This window comes from Canis lupus, chromosome 16, assembly GCF_011100685.1.
Source record: "Canis lupus familiaris isolate Mischka breed German Shepherd chromosome 16, alternate assembly UU_Cfam_GSD_1.0, whole genome shotgun sequence".
Lineage (NCBI taxonomy): Eukaryota > Metazoa > Chordata > Mammalia > Carnivora > Canidae > Canis > Canis lupus.
In genome coordinates this window covers 40,675,858-40,699,839 of record NC_049237.1, presented here as the reverse complement: position 1 = coordinate 40,699,839, position 23,982 = coordinate 40,675,858, and the positions used below count along the sequence as shown (strand labels likewise).

Below are 23,982 nucleotides of genomic sequence, written 5' to 3'. Positions count from 1 at the left end.
TATATCCATTGCTATAGTTATTCTGATTTCATTGTACCTTACTTCTAATAACTGATTTGTTTTCATCCTGTAGTTGTATTTTTTCTTCAAAATTTGTATGTTTTTTTTTCTTTTTCCATTAATCTATCCATCCATTTCCTAACCATCCTCAATCTGTGAATCTTGGGGTTTCCTGGTCCTTCTTCCTATTGTTTTGAATCATAATTAATTGCAAAATGGATTACCAGGTTACCAAAATAATTTATTAGAAATTCATTTCTGTATTTCTTTTATACTCTTTAACAGTATGATACCAATTAAAATACTCTTGATATAATTTACGGTTGGTTTTGCTGCCAGATTCTAAAATTATAAAATACTCAGAATTCAATATACAACTGTGAAGATTTCTGTAGCAGTCTATATGGCATATATTTTTATTGATTATAATAATATAGGATATCTCTAAGGGCTACAATTAGTAGCCTATATCTGTTACCTATATCTGTTCTAACAGCTATATCTGTTCTAAGATATACAGTTTGAAGTTACAAAGAAATAATGACTGTGAATATCTCTTTCAAAGATCAGGGTTTACTGAGGATTCAGTAAGGTAATGTCAAGCACAGCTCCCCTTTCATTCTCTTACTTCACTCCAGTTAAGCTTTTGCTTCTTCAAAATAAAAAATGCTCTTAGCATTAATATCTGTGACCTTCATATTGTTAAGTCCAATGTTATGTGCAGTCTTCCTTACTTAACTGAAACATTTGGCAGAACTGGTTATTCCCTGTTCCTAATACTCTTTCATTTTTTGTCTCCCTGGACACCACACTTACTTTGCTTTTTCCCTTTTCAATAGTCTCAGTTGTTGATTTCTCCTTTTGCCCCTGATCTGTTCAAGTCACAGTGCCTCAGACCTCAATTCATGAGTCTTTCCTCCCCACCTTCTCCTCTTCCCTCTCCTGTCCTTCTCTCGTTTCTCTATTCACATGTATCCCCTTGGTGATCTTACGTAATCTTGTGGTTGCACATATCAGTTATGTGTAGGTGACTCTCAAATTCATGTGTTTAACCCAGATTATTCCCTTGAAATGCAGACTCCTAAATCCAACTGACAAGTTACCATCTTCAGCTTGATGTCTAATAGAAACTTGACACTTAATATTGCTAAATAGAATTCCTGAGCTTTCTTTCTTTTTTTAAAGATTTTATTTATTTGAGAGAGAGAGAGAGAGAGAGAGAGCGCACAAGAGCACAAGCAGGTGGAGGGGCAGTAGGAGAAGGAGAAGGAGAAGCCAGCTCCCTGCTGAGCATGGACCCTGGGATCATGACCTGAGCTGAAAGCAGATGCTTAACCAAGTGAGCCACCCAGGTGCCCCCTGAACTTTCTCTTAAAGCTCTTTCCCCCTAGAGACTTCTTTACCTCCAGAAAATCCAATCTTTCTATTTTGGGGGGCCAAAAACTTTGGAGTCATACTGGATTCCTGTCTTTTTGTCACACCCATTATGATGTGCCAGGAAACCTGCTGACTCCAGAATGTGACTACTTCTCATCACCTGTATGGACTCATGTTGTCCTGATCTGAACAACCATCATCTCCTACTTGAATCACTGGGCTTTCTAATTCTGCCCTGTTATCCTACAGTCTGTTCTTAACACATAAGCAGGAATGCTTTTCTAAAGTAAAGTTAGATTTCATGCTAATTCAGTGCTTGGTGTCATGCAGTAGCTCACATTTTACTCAATGTAAAAGTGAAATTTTTTCTGTGGCCTGCAAGACTTCACACAATTTTATCCTTGCTGCCTCTCAGCATAGCTGTTTTCAACTGGGGGTGATTTTGTCCCTCAGGGGACATCTGGCATTTTCTAATGATCACTGCTTGTTGAGGGGGATGTAACTATTATCTAGTGTATGGAAACCAGGGATTTTACTAAATTATCTTAAAATTACAAGATACTCTTTGGGCTATTCATGTACAAAGAAATATTGGGTATAAAATATCAGCATTTGAAAACCAGATTTAGACCCTCATTTCCAAATGTCCTTCTCTTAACTCCAACATTGGCATTCTTGTTGACCTTTGGAAACAAGGCTTTGGAGACCTTACAGCCCTTTCACATTCTGGAATATCTGCCTCCTAGAAATTTACATGGTTTGCTCCTTTGCTTCCACCCATCTCTGTTCAAATGTGTGTGTCACTGAGATACTCTCTGATCACACGATATGAACTACAATGCCCTGGCATTCCTTCTTCCCTAAGCAGTTTTCTTTAGGACTCACTACCATCTGATATTCTCTGAATTCTATTTTTGTTTATTGTCTGTTTCTCCTCCTTAGGATGTACACTCTGATCAAGTAGGTGTCTTATCTGTTTTTCTCTTTTCTTTTTTTCTTTTCTTTTCTGTTCTTTTTTTTTTTTTTTTTTTTTACTGCTTTTTCCCTCTAGAGCAATGGCTGGCACATCGAAGAAGACTTAATAAATATTTGTAGAAATATCATAATGTAATACAATAAAGTGGAGGACATCGGCAGGGTCTTCTGATAACACGGGAGGTGAATACTGAACCCAGCCATTGTCTGAATCAATCTGGGAACAGAAGGGTAAGTCTGAGCTATTTGGTGAAAAGGGTGGTGCTTGCCTCTTGTGTGTTTCAGATAGAGGGCATTAATGTGCTCAGAGGCCCTGGAGTTAGAGGAAGTGTGTTCCCTTGGAGAAATCACAGGAGTAAAGCCTCAGAGTGCACACAGTAAAATAATGACAAAGACATCAATCATACCACGAAAGAAATCAAGTGAGAGAGTTAAGCAGTTAAAGGAACATGCATGGTATCCTGAGTTCCTAGTAGTTTGAGCATTCCTTGCATGCAGTGGGAATAAGAAAATCAGCCAAGCAAACATTTAAGCCAAGGAATAACCTTAACACATCTGAAGTTCTGAGTGGCCAGAACTGCTGTGAAGTGGAAGCTGAGCTGGAGGACAGGCTGTTTTGAAAGGAAGATGGATGAGGGGACAGCACTAATACTTAGAGAGAATTATGTTTTTAAATATTTTATTTCTATACAAATTCACATTTTAAAGGTTTTATAAAATAGACCTATAGTACTTTTAATATGAAAATAGAGTGCTTTAGATTTAAGTAATGCATAGGTTTAACAAAAAGTTTCTAGAAATAAGGAAACTATGAAAATAGTGCTACATGACAATCTTAGTAGAATAATACTAAAATACTAAAATATATTTTCTTTGAAATTAGATACTCTCATTAGTCACCGATTTAAAGAAAGTCAAGGCCTCCTATAGCATTTCTTGTGGGGGGAGTTTCCTCACTTTACATTTGCTTTCATTGGCTTCTTTGCTGATTGATGCTGATGTGTGAGTGTGTGCAACAAGAGAAAGGGAAAGAAAGCAAGAGGAGATTTTCTGCTTTGGATTAAAATGATTTTTCTCCTATTCTTATTTCATTGGTTCCTATGCTGCTCGTATCACTTTGGTGCTTAAAATAATAATAATAAACTCACCATTCTACGCTTCCAGGGAGGAGTCCATATGGTGTTGTCCTGGATTCCTGTGGTAATTTAAAGGAAAACTTTTAACGTGGAGAGCCCTTGAAGTCCTGCAAATGATGAAGAAGAATATCTTCAAATTTCTTGTATTTAGATTTAGAATCCATTTAGATGGTATCTACCTTGACCTCCAAATGGAACAGTACATCTACAAAAAGAAAAACAGTGGCCTTCCACATCATAAATCTGAAGAGAGAGAACCTGGGGGAAGCGTCTGCGGGGAGCTTGCAACATTGCTGCCATTGAAAACCCGGTTGAGGGGATCTCTGGGTGGCTCAGCGGTTCAGCGCCTGCCTTTGGCCAAGGGTGCGGTCCTGGAGTCCCAGGATCGAGTCCCACGTCGGGCTCCCTGCATGGAGCCTGCCTCTCTCTCTCTCTCTGTCTCTCATGAATAAATAAAATCTTAAAGAAAAGAAAATCCAGTTGATGTCAGGGTCCTATGCTTCAGCAGGTTTGCTGCTTCACAGCGGCCAGCCCTATTTCTGGAACCTTCGCTAACCAGACCCAGGCAGCCCGATGGGAGCCGAGACTCCTGATGGTTACTCATCCCAGGGCTGACCACCAGCTTCTCAGACGTCATACGTTAACCTGGCTGTCCTCGCTCGGAGTAAGACCAACTCCGCTCTCCGCTGCGTGGACACGGCCACCCCCGGCCACGGCCGCCACGGCCACCGCGGCCACCACAGGCGAGCGGGCTCCGCGGTGCGACGTGCTGAGCGCAGGGAGTTTCTGCGCAGGCGCGCTCCAATTCTCACAAAGACCCGCGAGAGGTCACGCCTCGTCTCTACTGCGGCCCCCTGAAGACCTTGAGGAGGAGGACCTGGCACCTGAGGAGAAGGCTGTGTGTGACCAGGGAGGAGCTTCGGGGTGGACGGACTGCGCCACTTCCCGGGGCTAATGCTCCTCAGCCTGAGGTTGCGGACTGGCCCTCAAGGTAGGCGGTTACCCTCCGTGCCCTGCTCAGTAGGGCCTGCTCGGGGCTGTGACTGACGACGAGCAGCCTCTGAGGATCTGAAGCTCTTCTTCCACAGACTCTTAAACAGAAAAAGGAAAGAAGCTGGCGGAAAAGAAGCTGTTTCTTTTTTCTTTCTTTCTTTCCTTTTTTTTTTTTTTTTTTTTTTTTTATAGATTTATTAATTCATGAGAGACACACACAGAGAGGCAGAGGGAGAAGCAGACTCCTCGCGGGAAGCCTGATGCGGGACTTGATCCCAGGACCCGGGGATCACACCCTGAGCTGAAGGCAGATGCTCTACCGCTGAGCTACCCAGGAATCCCATAGGCTGTTTCTAAAGCACACACTCGTTCAAACAATATGACCCTTTTAGCAACTTTTGGTAGTCTATATGAATCGCCACAGAAATCTCTTTCCCAAACTCCCAGTTATCAGGCCACCTTTTTTTTTTTTAAAGATTTATTTATTAGAGCCCAAGCAAGCAGAGCAGCAGGCAGAGGCACAGTTGGAGAAGCCGACTCTTCACTGAGCAGGGAAACCGACACATGGGGCTCCACCCCAGGACCCCGGGTCACGACCGGAGCCAAAGGCAATGATGTTTAACCATTTGAGCCACCTGTGCGCCTCCATCAGGCCACTTCTTAGTGAACTAGTTTTTTAGTTGTTAAATCCTTCAGGTTAGGAAAAAAAAAAAAAAAGTCTCCCTCAGCATTTAGATTCAGAATTTTAGTCATAGCATTTATTAATACTTGAAATGATTGCATGTATTTGTTTATTTTATTGCTTGGTAGTTAGGTTTCGGCTCATCTGTCTCCCTTTCTAGAATAAAAGCTGCTTGAGTCTTTGTCTTATCCTTGTACATGGAAGAGCGCCTAGTACAAAGTGCCTGTTCCAAGTGAGTAAGTTTCGGCTGTGACTGAATTATTCTTTTGATGTTGGAAAATTGCCTTTGAAAAATATACTTTGTTTTGAAGCAAAGCTAGGAGTTTATTATTTGGGCCTCAAAGTGTAGAAAAGTAATAGTAACCGCCAGAAAAGAGATTCCCCAAAGAATATAAATTAAGGCAGTGCTTTCTACTTACATGTGAAAACTTAGGAAGCATTTTCAGGGTTTCAGCTACTCTATTTGACAAACTCTGTTAAGTACTCTTCCCCCATTAAGCAAACCTGGTAACCACTATAACTCAATATGCTCATCTATTAAATAAAGGGATTGAATTAGATGATCTTACTGCTCTAAAATTTTATCCTTGTAGGACCAGCTGGACAATAATCTGAGCTTGCAATCATGTATTTATGTTCTTGTTCAACTTTTCTCTTTAGGTTTATGACTTTGGGCCCAGTGTCTATATTTGGGAGGGGGGTCTTTAATTCCCTCATGTAAAGTGTGAGAGGGTTTAAATAGATGATTCATTTCAAATATCTATGAAATTCTGTAACATTTATATTTCTTGAGTTCTAGCAGGTTTAAAGCTACAAAAATTAATTAATTGCACCGTCTTGTATTTTAGTTTTTGTGGTCTGGAAAAGTTAGGGAGTTACAGAAAAAGAAAGCTTTTTCAATGCACGCGTTCTCAGGATCATTGTAAATGTGGTTCATGATTGCAGAAAAATGGTAGTTTATGAGGTAGAAGGGTGGTCTGACAATAAGTTTAATTCAGAAGCCTAGAAGCCCTAAAGATGTTGGAAACCAAAGATTAGTACTCTTAAACCTGGGGTTCTTTTGTTTCTGTTCCAGATACTCTGGCTTTCTCATTTTGACACAATTAACAAAAGCACTTGTATTGATTTTTTTTTTTTTAGCACTTGTATTGATTTTTATTTGTCATATAAATTGCAGGAGTCAAGACTTGAGAAGTTTTGCTCTGAAAGCCAGGAATTTAATCCAGTGTAAAACCCTATTGATAAACTATTTAGAAAAGACGGTGACGGACACCAGGACTACTTTATTATAAGCCACAGATGGTTAATTTGATCTTGATTAATGTTATACTAGGACCAAAACCCACAAATCTTTATCAAGGAACCTTTGGGATTATGAGAAGGTATGGATCACAAAAACTTTTGAAAACTCAAAGCTCTAAGTTATTATTGTTGAAACACAAAAATAAGAAGGTTAGCACGTATTTACTTCCCAGTTACAACAAATTATTTCCTCATAGTATTTAAGACAAATTTATACTTCTATCTTGTCATTCTAAAGTTGAGTTTCTGGTTAAGTCTGTTCACCAAAATGGACAATGGACCTTTCTCTTACATTCAAAGGTTTGTTATTATAATGGCTATGGAAATATAAACTGGAAGATATGAAAGTTTATCATCAGAAACAGCATTTTAAAATAATGGCTTTCTATAAAAGCCTAGAAAACTGTTTTCATACTTTTGTATGTAATACCTGCCATTGAAATTGCTTATAATCTCAGAAATTGAGGTAACTAACTCACCAATTATTGTGTTGTTATCTTAGCTCTGGTAATCTAGTATAGGACTGTATAGAGTCCCTAAAATTAGGAACATAAATAAAGGCATCTCCCTTTAAAAAAAAAAAAAACTGTCATTGAAGTAAGACAAGTAGCTCATGATTAAATTTAGAATATAATGCAGAATTTTGATTATCTGTAACACTCAATTTTAAGAACAGATTTTTGCATCAAAATAGCACAAAGAATGTGGACATAAAAAGTTGGAAGAAAGGTTGAAATTTTAAAAAGAAAAATTTGAATCTGAATACAGAGTCAAGACATGTTTTGTACTGGTTATGGTCCTCATAATTCTTTTTTTCTAAGAGTTGGAATAGTATTTATTTCTATAGAAATATTTTATTTTACTTTATTTTACTATTTTATTTTTTTATTTTTTTTAATTTTATTTTAGGTTTTATTTATTTATTCATGAGATAGAGAGAGAGAGAGAGAGGCAGAGACACAAGAGGGAGAAGCAGGCTCCATGCGGGGAGCCTGACGTGGGACTTGATCCCAGGACTGCGGGATCACGCCCTGGGCTGACGGTGGCGCTAAACCGCTGAGCCACCCAGGCTGCCCTATAGAAATATTTTAAAATTTATTGAAATTAAAAATTCATATATTCCTCATTTTACCAGTGCTAAACAATATTTCCTTACATTATAATGTTAGAAATTGATCATTTATTAATGAATGTCTGTATAGCATAGTGCCAGAATACTTGGTAATTACAATGTTGATCCAAATACTGAATTCAGTATTTGAAGTTTATATGTTGTTACCAATAGTTTAACTGAACTATATTCTATCATTTAATTTTTCAAGTTTTGTATTTATAATGTTTTCCTCAGATCAATAAGGTCTTTAGTCCCAAGAAATCTTCTGTGGTATCTGTAAAGAATAAAGTGCTATATGGGGAAAAAAAAATGTAATGATTACAGTAAAATTATAGGTGTTACTTGCTTTTATTGCCCTCACCAGACACCATGAGAAAAATCACCAGCTATAGTTGCCTTCCTTTCCTCAGAGGATTCCTCTAGGCTGTACCTCTCACCCTCAAATTTATAAATTTATTTTCATTCCTTGGTCCTCCTTTTCAATTCCTTTGTTTCACTGGTGATCTATTCTCTTTAACCCCTTTAGATTGCCTTGGATACTGGATTCCCTGGTTAGATACTTTCTCAGGTCGATCCTTTGCACAAGTACTCTATTGCTGATAGATGACATTTAAATCTGCCCCAGATTCTCTGGTTATTTCATCCCTGTTGATGGCATCACTTTTCTGGGAGGGAGCACCAAGCATTATTATGAATTATGCTTCCCATCAGTGATAAATTTAACCCTGAGTAAAGGTCAATAGAGAGAAAGCACATAGGTGTTAAGCATACATTTTGAAGAAATGGTGAATTTCATGTATTATTTTGTCCTTAAATAAATGTATCAGGAAAAGAAGGTAAAGTCAGTGTGTTTTTCATTGTTGATGACATAGTAAACTACTACTTGCTAGAGATTGTGTTATTTTCTTCATTTCATAATGAGCTGGACAGTCAAGGTTCAATCAAAGGAATAGAATGCTATGACTGATATGCATAGAAGACAATTTAAGAATTTGACCTTATGCTTTTGTGGAAGCTGCTTAAACAGTCTTTTAAAGCTAGTGTTTTGTGTTTGGTATTGGAGTTTAAAGTCAACGTGGCAAGTAGTCAGGAAGAGATGATATTACATAGGGTAGAGAATGGACAGGCAGAGACCCATGGGGACAAACTAAACCCTTGTCTTTTTTGCCTCTAGGTCTACACATTTGATGATGAGCATATCTTCTGGAAGAACATGGTGTTCTTCCACACAGGGCTCATAAGCACCCAGCCCAATGAGAATCCTGCAAGAGTCAGAAGAGCCATTGGAGCTGTGGACTGACTAGTGCCTCACACCACCCTGGTGAGTCAGCTGATAAGTGACAGTATGTGTAAGCTGCATCAGTGCTCGGTATTCTGAACTGATTTTTCAAGCATGAAGAACATAGCTACTGCTTTACTTCTGCCTACCAGCCTTGCATAAACTGTCTCTGGTGGCCTACATTAACTTGGAACTGTGCATGGGTACAATGTTGGGAAACATAATTCCAGTTTAGCTAAGTCAACAATACACATCCACCCAACTGCATACACAGTTTGCCATATAAATTTACATGGCCACAGACTGTGTATGATAATTTTTATTGTGCTCCCCATTCTTACCAATATTTGGTGTTATCCAGCTTTGGTTTTATATTTTTTGCTATTCTCTTCAGTGTAAAATTGTATCTCATTATTCATTTTGGTTTTGACTTGCGTTTTTCTAATTAGTGAGAAGTTGTATATGTATTCATATATTTACTCATCACCTGTATTTCTTCTGTAAAAATGCCTGCTTATATCTCTTGCCTCATCTTTTATTGGATGATCTGTTTATTGATATGGTGAAGAACTTCATGTATTCTTATAATTCTTTGTTGATATTTAATTGGAAAGTATCTTTTCCTAAATGTGTTTTATCTTTTCATTTTTAAAAAGTCCTTTAATGAATGCATTTCTTTTCAATTTTACAGTGGTGAATTTTTGAGTTCTTAATATGATAATTATTTTCTATTTTCTTTAGGAAATCCCTATACCAGGGCTATGAAAACATTCTAAAAGTTTCACACATTTGTTTCATATTTCCTTGTTTAAATGCATGCTGTGAGGGTGCCTGAGCTCAGTTGGTTAAGCATCCAACTTTTGATTTAGGCTTTGTAATATGTTTTAAAATCCAGAGGTGTGAGGAGGTTTCCAATTTTTTTTCCTTAAGATGGTTGTTTGTTTGTTTGTTTTCTGGCTATTCAAGGTCTTTTATGGTTCTATATGAATTTTAGAGTTGTTTTCAATTTCTACCAAAAGAAGCCATCGGGTTTTGATAGGGGTTGCATTGAATATGTAGATCATTTTGAGTGGTGTGGATATTTTAATAATATCAAGTGTTCTGATTCATGAACTTGGAATGTCATTCCATTTATTTGTGTATTTAATTTCTTTGAGCCATGTTTTATAGTTTTCAATGTACAGGTCTTTCATCTCCTTGGTTGAGTTCATCGCTAAGTATTGTATTCCTGTTGGTGCTACTGTAAATGAATTTAAAAACAATTTCCTTTGTAGATTGTCTTTGGTGTGTAGAAATGCATTTGGTTTTTGTATGAATTTGTTCATTAGTTCTAACAGTTAGTGTGTGTGTGTGTGTGTGTGTGTGTGTAATCTAGGATTTTCTACATATGGAAGATCATATCTGTGAACGCAAATTTTGCTTCTTCCTTCTAATTTGGATCCTTCTGTTCCTTTTATTGTCTAATTTCTTAAGCTAGAACTTCCATTACTATGTTGAATAGAAGTAGTAATTTGTTTAAGAAATAAATTCCACTTGTTTCTGGTGATTAATACTTTTAATGTGTTTTAAATTGAGTTTGCTAGTATTTTGTTGAAGATTTTTGTGTCAATATTCATCAGGGATATTGTAGTTATCTTTTTTTATTGTAGAATCTTTGTCTGATTTTGGTATCAGGGTAATTTGGCCTAGTAAAATGATTTTTGAAGTGTTGCATTCTCTGTAATTTTTTAAAGGATTGATATTAATTCTTCTTTAAATGTTTGATGGAATTCTCCAATGAATCCATTTGGTCCTGGGCTTTTCATTCTTTTTTTCCTCTCCCCTTTGATTTAAATGAACATCTGTAACTGGAAAAAAAAAAAAAGTGTCTCTGTGGAGCATACCAAGACGCCTGAGAGATTTGTTCATCTGTGTACTTACAAGTGAATGGATGGGACGATGGAGGAGGTGGCAGAGCTAGAAACAGCAGAGACAGTGATGGCAGAGAAAGTACAGGTTAGTCTAGCAGTAAGTCAGCACAACTTTTCTGGCAGAGGAAGTGAGGGTAAAGGTAGTGAGTGGGGGTCTTCCTGGCCATATGTGCTGCAGCTGGAGGGACCATTTGTTCTCTTTGAAGAGAGACCAGAGTGACTGAGGGGAAGGAAAGGAAAGAGAAGTAGATAAAGAAAATTAAAGAGGAAAAAAAAAAAAAGAAAATTGAAGAAAAGCATCTGCTGTCTTCCCTGGGAGACAAGATGAATCATGGACTTTTGTCCCCTTCCTGCTTGAGGATACCTTTCCTGGGCCTTGGGAACAGCCAGCGCCATAGGCCATAAATACACATACCTCCCCCATTCTGCCACCATGCTTTTTTTTTTTTTTTTTTTTTTTAATGTGTTAAACTCTGTAAGCTCAGGTAAGAGAAAGCAAAGACTTATGTTATAGGGTCACCTTTTGGAAAACAAAAGGAAGATTCCTATCAACTGGCTGAACAGTTGGAATCCAAATAAACAAAATTTTGCCTAAATAAGAAAGGTGTTTACTACTTCAAATGCAGTGAAAGAGGCACTTCTCAGCAAATACCATGAAAAATCATAATACTATGGTATCACAAAAATAAAATTAATTTTCAGCAACTGATCCCAAAGACATGAAATATTGTGATATAACTTTTAAAAAATTTAAAATAGTTGTTATTTAAAAATTCAACCAGCTGCAAGAAAGCTTGGAAAGCAATACAGTGACCACAGGAATAAAATTAATGAAGAAAAGGAGTACTTTATCAAAAAGATTAAAATTCTAAGAAAGATTCTAGAGCTGAAGAACTCCATAAATAAGATGAAGGTTATGTTAGAATGCATTGGAAATAGAGAAAATCATATGGAAGAGAGATTAGTAAGGCCAAGGATAGAAACAGAAATAATTCAAGTGAAAGAGGGGAGAATTATGACTTTTAAAAAGTAAAGGAAAAAAAAATAAAAAAGTAAAGGAACACTAGGAGAACTTTCTGGTTCCATTAGAAAGGCCAACATAGGGATAATGGGTATCCCAGAAGAAAATGAGAGGGAGAAGGGGGTTGAGATCATATTTAAAGAAATAAGAGGTGAGAACTCCCAAACCTGGAGAAGATATGTAAGTCCATGAAGCTTATTGAACACCTTGTTATCTCAATAAAAAAGGCCTTCTTCAAGGCATATTATATTAAAACTGTCAAAAGTCAATGGTAAATAATTTTAAAGTCATCCTAGGATAAAAGGCAGGAACCTACAAAGTTATGCCCACCCATTAGGCTGTTAGCAGATTTCTGAGCCAAAATTCTACAATCCAGGAGAGAATGGAATGATATACTCAGAATATTAAAAGATAAAAATTTCTAGCCAAGAATACTCTATTTGGTAAAGTTATCTTTTAGGTATGGAATAGTAATAAAGGCTTTCCCAGACAAAAAAAAAAAAAAAGAGTTCACCATTACTAGACTTGCCTTCAACAAATGTTGAAAGGAATTCTGTAAGCTGAAATGAGAAGACAAAAGTACACAAAACTTTGATTAAGGTGAATTAGAATACTATAAGCCTTTTTTAGAATATGTATTAAAGAACATTAAAAATAACTTGGTAATAAAATCACGTAAAAATAATTTGTGACATCAAAAATACAAAAAGAGAAGAGTAAAATGCTAGGCTTCTTATAGGTTAATGAAGATTAAATTTCTGTCAGAAGGAAAAGCCTATTTTATCTATGAGATGTTTTGTGTAAAATTCGGAGTAACCATAAAGCAAAAATTTAGAGTGGAGATGTGAGACATTAGAAGAAGGAGGAGGGGCCTGAGCATATCACCATGGAAAACTGCCAACATATACATGTAGACAGAAATAGAAGGAAAATGACAATGAGAGACAAAATAAACCAAAAGGCAAAAGATAAAATGGCAGTAGTAAATCCTTACATATTAATAATCACCATAAATATAAATGGTTTGAACTCACCAATCAAAAGGCACAGAGTGGCTGGATGGATTTTAAAAAATAATAATAAAGACCCAAATATATGCTGCCTATAGGAGAATCATTTCAGCTCTAAAGACTAGCATAGGCTCAATGTGAAAGGATGGAAGATGAATTTCCAAGCAAATGGAGATGAAAAGAAAACAAGCAAAGCCAGACTTATGTTACATAAAATAGATATCAAGCCAAGAAGTATAAAAAGAGAGAAAGTCTTCATAGAAGGATAAAAGGAGTCAATACATCAAGAATATAACAATTATAAATGTATATACTCCCAACACCCAAGCACCAAAATATATTAAGCAATTAATAACAGATCTTAAGGGAGAAGTAGATAGCAACACAATAATTGTAAGAGATTTCAATATGCTACTATCGATGGATCCAGGCAAAATTAACAAGGCAAGTTTGGAATTGAAACACATTTTAAAAATGGACACACACTTCTAAATAATCTTTGGGTCAAAGAAAAATTAATAGGGGAAATAAAAATATTTTCTCAAAACCAATGAAAGTGAAAATGCAATATATCAAATATTGTGATGCAAGAAAAGCAGTTCTGAAAGGAAAGTTTATGGGAATGAGTACATATATTAAGAAATTAGAAGTCAAATAAATAACCTAACTACATTCCAAGGAACCAGAAAAAGCAGAATAAATTAAGTCCAAAGTTAGCAAAAGGATGGGAATAATAATGGTCAAAACAGAAACAAATAAAATTAAGACCAGAAAACAATAGAAAGTATCAATGAAAATAAGATTGGTTCTTTGAAAAAATAAGCAAAATTGATAAACCTTTAGCTAGACAAAGAAAAGACTCAAATGAATAACATTAATAATGATGGAAGAGACATTAGAACTGATATGAAACACATAGAACCATGTAGAAGAGATGGATACATTTCTAGAAACATGCAACCTATGAAGACTGAAATCAGAAAGAAAGAGAAAATATAAGCACACCAGTAATGATTGAATCAATGATCAAAGATTGAAGCAGTGATTGAAAAACAAAACAAAAACAAACAAAACCTCCCAACACAGATAAGTCTAGGACCAGATAATTTCACTGAAGAACTCTACTGAATACATTTAAAGAAGAATTAATGCCAGTTCATCCTTAAGCTCCTAAAATATTGAGGAGGAGGGAACACTCTCAAACTCATTCTGTGAAGCTAGCTTTACTTTGTTCTCAAAACCAGATAAGAGCAGCACAGGAAAAAAAAAAAAAAAAAAAAAAAAAAAAAAAAAAAAAAAAAAAAAAAAAAAAAAAAAAAAAAAAAAGAGCAGCACAGGAACATAAACTGTAGACCAATATCTCTGATGAATATGGATGCAAGATTTCTCAAAAAATATTAGCAAACTGAATTCAAGAACATATTAAAAGGATTATATACCATGACCAAGTAATTTTTATCCCTGGAATGTAGAGATGGTTCAACATATGCAAATCAATAAATTTAATACATCACATCAATAAAATGAAAGGTTAAAATCATATGATCATCTGGGGCACCTGGGTGGCTGACTCAATTAAGCATCTGCCTTTCGCTCAGGTCATGATCCCAGGAAATCATGATCAATGGGGAGCCTGCGTCTCCCTCTCCCTTTGCCACTACCCTGCTTGTGTTCTTGCTCATGCTCTCTCAAATAAATAAAAATCTTTATTTAAAAAAAATCACACGATCATCTTATTAAATGCAGAAAAAGCATTTGACAAAATACAACCTTTCATGCTACAACCCTTAACAGGTATAGAGGGAACACACCTCAACATAAACATCCCATGTTTACAGATTATAAGAATTACTATTGTTAAAATGGCCATATTACTCAAAGCCATCTACAGATTTTGTGCAGTCACCATCAGAATACCACAGACATTCCTCACAGAACTGGAAGAAGAAATCTTAAATTTGTTTGGAGTCACAAAAGACTCTAAATTGTCAAAGCAATCCTGTGGAAAAAGAACAAAGCTAGAGTTATCACGCTTCAGATTTCAAACTATAATATAAAGCCATAGTACTAAACACAGTGTGATGCCAGCACAAAAATAGACACACTGACCAGTGGAACAGAAGGGGGAGCCTAGAATTAAACTGAAGCATATACAGTCAACTATTTGACAAGGGAGACAAGAATATCCAATGGGGAAAACATAATCTCTCAACAAATGGATTGGGAAAACTGGAGAAACATGCAGAACATGAAATTGGACTCTTCTTTTTTTACACCACTCACAAAAATTAACTTGAAATGTATCAAAGACTTAAACATAAGACCTGATACCATAAAACTAGAAAATATAAGGAAGAAGTTCATTGATACTGATTTTTTAGGCATGATGGCAAAAGCAAAGACAACAAAAGAAAAAAAAATCAACTAATGGGACTATATATCACATTTAAAACTTCTGCACCGCAAAATAAACAACACAGTAAAAGGACGATATATAGAATAGGAGAACATTTTTGCAAACCACATAACACCTAAGGGTCTAATATCCAAAATATATAAAGAAGTCATGCAACTGAATAACAAAAACAATAATCCGATTAGAAATTGGGCAGGAGAACTATATAGACATTTCTCCAAAGAGGACATCATAATGGCTAACAGACACGTGAGAAGATGCTCAACTTACTAATCACAACAGAAATAATAACAAAAAACAATAATCCAATTAGAAATTGGGCAGGAGAACTAAATAGACATTTCTCCAAAGAGGACATCATAATGGCTAACAGACACATGAGAAGATGCTCAACTTACTAATCACAACAGAAATCAAATCAAAACCACAATGAGACATCACCTCAGACCTGTTAGAATAGCTATCATTATAAGACAAGATACAGGGATCCCTGGGTGGCGCAGCGGTTTAGCGCCTGCCTTTGGCCCTTTGATCCTGGAGACCTGGGATCGAATCCCACGTCGGGCTTCCGGTGCATGGAGCCTGCTTCTCCCTCTGCCTGTGTCTCTGCCTCTCTCTCTCTCTCTCTCTCTCTGTGTGACTATCATAAATAAAATAAAAAATTTAAAAAAAAAAAGACAAGATACAGCAAGTATTGATGAGGATGTGGTATAAAGAGAATCCTTATACCTTGTTGGTAGGAATGTAAATTGGTATAACCAAATGGAAAACAATATTGAATGTCTCAGAAAATTAAAAATATATTACTATATGATCCAGTAATTACACTTCTGGGTATATACTCAAAGGAAATGGGAATGTGATTTTGATGAGATATCTGCACTCTCATGTTTCTCTCATGTTTACTGCAGCATTATTCACAATGCTCAAGATATGGAAACACTCCAAATGCCTATTAGTGGTTGAATGAATGAAAAGTATATGAAATATATATACAATGGAATATTATTCAGCCATGAGAAAGATATCTTCTTATTTGCAACAACATAGGTGGACCTTGAGTATATTATGCTACGTGATTAGATAATTCAGACAGAAAAAGACAATTACTGTATGATATTACTTATATGTGCAATCTAAAAAAAAAGCATGTGGGCAGCCCGGGTGGCTTAGCAGTTTAGTGCCGCCTTCAGCCCAGGGCCTGATCCTGGAGACCTGGGATCAAGTCCCACGTCAGTCTCCCTTCATGGAGCCTGCTTCTCCTTGTGCCTGTCTCTGCCCCCCTCCCCCTGTGTCTCTCATGAATAAATGAATAAAATCTTAAAAAAATTTTTTTTTAAAAAGCATGTAAAAAAAAATGGTGGTTACCAAGTGATGGTAGGGCAAGGGAGGGTGAGGATCAAAGTGATGGTGTTTCAGGGTATACACTTAGAACAAATAGTAAAGAAACCATAGATATCTAATACACAGTATACTGAATGTAGAAAATAATGATTGTACTGTAATTATATGATAAATATCATGACATCAACCACAGTATGGTTGTATGTGTAGTATACTATAATATACTATTATAGTATATAAATGTATCAAAGTAACACTCTCTGTACTTTAAACGTACACATTACATATCAAGTTTATTCAATAAAAAAGAAAAAAAAAACAATGGATTACCAAAGTGTATAAGTCTGTTGAACCCAATTTAGTTTATCATATGTCCAGATGAACTACAGGTTGGTTATAATAACATTTACTTGATTAACATAGCTACCCTAAAAATTAGATAATACTATCTTCATTTTGAAAATGGGAGAAATAATCTCATAATGTTTAAGTAGTTTTCCCAAGGTTATACATTAGCAAACTGGAGGCATGAAGAATAGGTACTTGAAGTTAAAGCAAGACTCTCATTGTATTTGGAGTCTGAGCTCTGCCTGAAGGAGAAGCTGTAATATCACGAAAGGAGTGAACTCCTTTACTGGTCAGGACTGAACCTTCTGTTTGCCTAGATTGAATGTGTGGAATTAATTTAACAAATAATTTTGAAAAGCTTCTTTGTAACAGACTGCTAAGTCTCAGAAATAAGGCAGTAGCTATGAATGATGAGCCTGCCTGATACAGTTCTGGCCCACTCAGCACCAGATCTGGGGATTGTCAAGGGTTAGCTTTCTAATCAGAAGGAAAACAATACACTTTCACATTGTACTTCCTTTTAAAAATCATCTTAGCAATTTTTTGGTCAATATACAGAACAAAGTATTCTATAACTTTATTCTGATTATAAAAACAACACATGCTGTTTGAAGAACTATAGGCAAAAGCAAAGAAATATAATCAAATAATGTAACCATATAATCTTAACTTTTTTAGGTTCACATTTTGCCTCCCAAATTAACATAATTCTGAGTTTGTGTTTTGCTACTTTTTCCATTTGGTATTACATTTAAATAAATATAAAATTATTAAATACCTACTGTGGAAAAACTTCAAATATCCACAAGTATAAAGAAGAAAGACACATTAGTTACAATGTTACCATCCAGAGTTTAGCACTGTTAAAAGTCTTATCAATTTTTTCAGTAATATTTATATACATGCAGTATTTTCAAAATTTGCTTTATATAAAAGTTGATATCCTTATTTTCTCATTTAAGTTTACATCATTTGGTTTTTCTTTTATGCATTTTCTTAATTGAGGTTGACAAAATTTATAAAGCGGTTTGTATATGCTTTATATGTATATCTTGCTCCATAGTTCTATTTTTTGAATGATAAATTTGTTGAATTGGAATATGTTTAGGTGAATGAATCTAAGTTTTCAGTGCACAGGCACACAATGTCTAGTGGCTTTTCAGAATATTCTTAAAATAACCAAAAGTAGTGTCTTGAGAGATTTGCTGCCCTATATTTTGCTAATATTGGGTTGTAAAATCTTTTAGAAATATCATGACATTTTAGGGAAATTGATATCTTTTTCTTATACTAAATATCATGTTTCTATTTGTAATCTGCTTAAATCTTTTTCCATATCTTAAATAACTATTAGAATTATTCATGTGGATGACACTCTAAAGGAGTCTTCTTAGTGTAAACTTCTACTTTTGGGATTGGCCAGTACAGGTGATGTAACCAGTGGGCTCTTATGTACAGTCAGGTTGACAGGACAGATAGACCATGAACCTTATGCAGGTTCAAATTCTGGCTCTGTGTCCTACCAGATATGTAAACTTGGCTCTCTGTGCATCAATTTACTCATAGGACATTTTAGTTATTATACTTTTCAGCTCCAGAATTTCTACTTGATTCTTTTTTATATTTTTTCTTTATTCACATTGTCTATTTTTTGAGACATTGTTCTCCTGGTTTCCTTTGGTTCTTTGTCCATAGTGTCCTTTGGCTCTTTGAGCAAATTCATAGGTCATTAGGAGATAATTTAAAGATTACATTAAGGGAAAAATGATAATACATGTGCAGCATTTAGAGTAATATTTGGCCCATTCATAGTAAGCCCTCAACAAATATCAGCTTATTATTATGGAAGACCAGCTCTGAGCCAGCCTTAGGGGCATTGGTAATGTAAAACTTTCATGTAATCCCTGAGGAATGTTCTTCCAAAATTCCTGTCAGTTTGCCATTGTTATGTCTATTGTTATGTGTTTATCCTTCACTGATACATATAAAATGAATCAATAGTGTATAAAACCCATTACAGAAACCACTAAAAAATGTTCTCAGTATTGGTTAGGCAAGGTTAGTCTTTTTACAGTGCCACGGTTGGTATTGGTGGACGATGAAAGAGATGGAATAACAACAACAGCAAAACTAGAATCACTTAGAGAGTCATAAATTAATGGAGAAGAGAACCCTTACTCAGTAACTTCTCTGAAATATTTGTTAACCAAGTGGCAAAAAAAACCCAAAAAGCAAAAACAAAAAAACAACCCATTCAGAACCACTTAAATTCTTACCTTGAAATTATAAATTTATATTTCTTAATGATTGAAGAATTATATTTTTAAGCCTGCAAAAATTAAGAAGAAAGGTAAAGCAAATTTTTATCAAACCTTTCAAATGAATGCCTCCTTAAAAAATATGTATTTCAGTCTACATTTAACATAAACAAAAAGCTTAACATTGAAAAACAATTACTGCAGCTGTGACATGATTAATATAAATATAATAAGCAAAATAATAAAGTAAATAAATAGTAATAAAGTAAGTAAAGCATTTCTCTATGATCAGCCAATTTTCAAAAAGAACACACTCTAAGTGGAGAAGAGAAAGTTGAGAAGGAGATGAATTAGCCTCTAGATGTTGGGGTCTGCACAGAGTCTAAGCTTCACAAAATCCATGTGAAGTAAAAACATGTTTCCATGTAAATTGGTAAAGAGACTGAAGCTAAGGGAGGTTCAGTACCTTCCTCAAATCTACACTTTGGTAATAATAGGGAAGTCACAGCTCTTCTTTATAAATATATGTCAAATTGAATCTCACTAAAAATCTTATTAAAACAAAATAAAATAATAGTATGATACTCTGCTTATTAAAAAGTCTCAAAATATCAAAGCTTCTATAGGTATTATAGTGTCATTTATAAATTAAAAAAGGAATACAAATATAAATAAACATGGAATATACCTTTGATTAATTATTTTGCATTGTTAAATTAGTCATTGTGAAGTTGGCAGCATGGAAAATTATTTGATATGAATGTTAAGTTAAAAATAAGATATTATATAGAATTAACTTCATCTAGCTTCCAAAAGAGTAATAAAAAATAATATAAAATAAATCATGTGCAGATGGTGATTCTTTATCCCATTTCCCCAATTTCCTCTATTATGCATTTTTTTCTGAAGTGAAACTCCTAAGTGTCAATTTAAAAAAAGAATGTAAAAGCATGGCATGAATCTCTTAGGTTAAAAAAAAAATCTGTTAGTATTAATTTCTTTCCATCCCTTCCTTACCAAGGCAACACACTTTCTTTTCCAACTTGAAATGTAATAAGGGCCACCTGGGTTATATTCATATTCTCTGCCAGCTGGCACAACGGGAACATAGATTCATATTTACACAGGGGGTTTGGGGACAAGTGGTGACAGATACTGCTTTCCACAGAAACAGTTTGCTGCTATGACTCCTTATGATTGTTAAAATTACTTCAACAGTGTAAATTATGACAACTTAGAATTCTTTGATATATATTCACTGGCCGGTGAGTATAAATGATATATTAATAATAAGATCCTCAGTTTTACAAATTTACTCACACCTATGCTAAGTGGAAACTTGACACTTCAACCCTCAGTCTTCAAATGATTCTGAGCATATTCAAGGGTGCCCAGTGACATGTGTGACCAATTAAAGTGCTCTTGGAAAATATATGAGAATAAAATATTTATCTATAGATTAATGTAGAATACTAATAGCTTACACTTTATTGGGTCATAAAGATGACTGCCTCATCCTTTTCATTCCTCACTTGTTAAATCGGCTAGCCAGTAAGGAAAATATAATCATAAATTCTTTCTGGACACTTTTATAACTTATAATTATCTTCTTTGTTTTTGCTAGCTACTTTTTCTAGAAGGGATTTGTCATTTTTAAAGGATGTTTCATCTGCAGTCTTATGTTGTCATATTGCCAGTTGTCACCTTTTATGAATGCTATTCCATAACAATAATGTCTTTCTAGACACATACTTGGCCATTGAATTTTGATTATCAAAGTTTAGAGCACAAAGGTGAAACTTGCAACTAAGTCCAAAGATTTATAAAAAGAAAAACTTGAAACTCACTTTATCACAAAACTGATTTAGATTATAATCAGTTCTACCTATTGAATTTGTGAAAATAAGTGCCAGTCCAAAATAGTGTTATTTTAAAAGAACAGATAAAAATAGTGCCTTACTATATTTTTTAAAAATTTTGACACTCAAATGATAGCCTCCCCCCAAAATGTGACTACTTACAGGAAGTTTTTGATGCTACTATCATTTTTTGTAAAGGAGAGGTATTCAATCATATTTGGAATGAGGACCATTTTAGAGTTTGTCATGAGTTTTAGTATAAAGAACTATAATAGGGATAGTAAACAGTATATTTATGCAATTATACAAGTGAAAAAAACAATAATAATCTATTTTCAAAATTGTATTTTGGGTCCCAGCTATTTATTCAATGGAGAATGTGGGCATTTTAATAAATAAAAATAATAGTAATAACTGTGTATTGAAGGTATATCATAGGACAGACTTTTTAAGACAGAGGACTTCTAGTTTTCATAAAAACACTATGAATATGAAAACTGAAATTGAGGCGGGATTAAAAAAATTGACCAAGGTAAAAAGAATAAATACGGTATGATCCAATTCAAGATGCATTGTTTCAAAGATGCACCATTATCTTACATACCACTAAATTGATGCTATTAATTATGCTGTGGCATTATATGTCATACTTTGTTCTGACTTGAAATTGTGTGTATACTGAAGGATCTTCTTTAGGCTTAATTTGACATATATATGCTCATATATGTATGTTTTACATATTTAAAAGGAAAATATGAGTGAAATAGATTGGGTAAGACATTCTTAAATTTTCTTTGTATTCACAGTCTGATTTTTCTGAATCAACATATTGATGCAGAATAAGCCACATTTGTGTTTCCATATGTATTATAGTCCTCAGTAGCTCTATAATACTCTGTAATTCCATAAAGTTAATGGAACAGCATTTTTTAAGGAATACATAAAGGAATTCAAAGTTTTTTTATTATGAACTCTAAAGCTAGCTTTGTAAGTATGTACAACTGTTCTATTCCATCATTATTATTAAACGTATCAAGTCACCACTAATCCCACCTCTTCCTCACAATCACTTCCTTCTAGAATTAAAATGTATTTAACCATTGTGTTTATTAGTTTCCCAGCCTCAGAGATCCGTTCTGCTATTTTTGACTAAAACTTCTGATGCTTACTCATGTTCAAGCAATGACAACTACATCATGACTGGATGACAGTAATTGCTGAATTTTTTTCTTTAGAAATCATGAAATATGAAAAAAAATGCATCATAGATTATATATAGTATAATTGAACAATTTAAACTCCAATCCATGTTATTTCAAAGTCTACTATACTTTTCTCCACTATGTTGACTCTTTAAAATGGCAGTCTACATAATTAAAGACTGCCAGATTATAGTGTAGGGCTCTTTTAGATGTATTGGGTACTTTTCTCCCTCCCAACAGTAAAAACTAAAAACTTAAAAATGTGTTATTTTCATATCTTACAGTCTAAGGAACATGTTCTTTCTCAAGACAAACTTATTTTTGTAGTTTATATTTAGGAGACTATAAAGGTGTTCTTCAGTCGGTGCTATCTTATCTCCAAAAGTGCCTTTGATTGCATATTTCTTTCAAGTTATAGGATTTAATAAAAAAAAAAAGAGAACAACCAAAGCAAATACAAAACTGCTATTTGTGAGAAAATCAGTTGTGAATATTGAAGCTTTTTGTTAAGACCTTTCCCAAATTTGAATTTCCAACTTTAAAAAAGTCCCACCCTTGTTATTGTGTATTTTATTCATAGATTATAAATGATGGATTGCTATTATAAAAATTCTAGATCTAACATAATAAATTAACACATTACAATATATTAATATTTGCAATAATTTAATATTTATGTGATTATCTGCTATAAGGTAAAGTACCTGTATTATCTTAAAATAGAGTTTAGATAATTGAAGAAAAATGTGGACCCTTCAAAAAGGAAATATTTCATTTAAATAGGAAAAAGAATATGAATGAAAATTTAAACACCATGGTGGGAGAAATATCAATGTAACTATAGCAGTAATTCAAGTCCCAAAGTCTTTATGATTAAATAAATTAGTAGATCTTCCATTTTTAATGAATATTCTAGAGTGAAATTCAGGAACATTGGACAAGAGTGCATATATTCAGGTGATAAATACATTAAGCTATGTAAAAGGACTTCAGGTGATTATAACTGTCACTGAATTAAGTCGACAGTACTATATTTAAAGAATAAAATCATGAATATTTTTATCAGTTAAGAATATGTGATTGTGGCAACTGAACTTGATTCTGGTTAACTTAAGTGGAAATATATTCCACATTTAATGGTAGGGGGAAGGAAAGACAGTGGAAATAAGGTAAGAAGCCACACCCTGGTCATCTGCTGGTATGGAATAGATGAGCTGGTTTTCATGACCCTATAGAGTGAAGTTACATGTTGCTTTGACAGAGCCCATGGGTGGCTCATCAAGTAGTTCACTGCATTCACAGGGCAGTAAACAGCTAAACTCCAGTGCCTGACTCGCTGCACATGGCCACACTGGGTTACCTAGTTTATTTGATGTAGGCATGCTCTCTCTCTCTTTTTTTTTTTTTTTTTTTTGGTGGTGGTTTTGGTGGTTGTCATTAATACTGCAATAAAAATGGGGGTGCAGATATCTCTTTGAGATAGTGATTTCATTTCCTTGGATATGTACCTAGAAGTAGGATTGCTGAATCACATGATATTGCTATTTTTATTTTTTTGAGGAACTTCCATGCTGTTTTCCATAGTGGCTACAGCAATTTACATTCCTGCCAACTGTACATAAGGGATTCCTTTTCTCCATATTCATGCCAGAATTTCTTGTCTCTTGTCTTTTTTTAAAAAAATAAAATAAAATTTATTTATTCATGAGAAAGAGAGAGGCAGAGACACAGGCAGATGGAAGAGTAGGCTCCCTGT

At 34.7% G+C, this 23,982-nt stretch overlaps 2 long non-coding RNA genes across 2 annotated transcripts in view; one reads left to right on the top strand and one right to left on the bottom strand.

The window, feature by feature from the left end:
* The first annotated feature begins 4,314 nt into the window (after positions 1–4,314).
* The window catches only part of LOC111090327, a 38,835-nt gene continuing 19,167 nt past the window's right edge, over positions 4,315–23,982 (top strand). Inside the window, exons 1-2 of the long non-coding RNA XR_005371584.1 lie at positions 4,315–4,479; positions 8,754–8,900. This is a non-coding gene — a long non-coding RNA (uncharacterized LOC111090327). The remainder of the gene's footprint in view (positions 4,480–8,753; positions 8,901–23,982) is intronic.
* Positions 4,991–23,982, bottom strand: part of LOC102155485 — an 88,246-nt gene continuing 69,254 nt past the window's right edge. Inside the window, exons 6-7 of the long non-coding RNA XR_005371581.1 lie at positions 19,184–19,236; positions 4,991–5,171 (exon numbers count right to left, since the gene is read on the bottom strand). This is a non-coding gene — a long non-coding RNA (uncharacterized LOC102155485). The remainder of the gene's footprint in view (positions 5,172–19,183; positions 19,237–23,982) is intronic.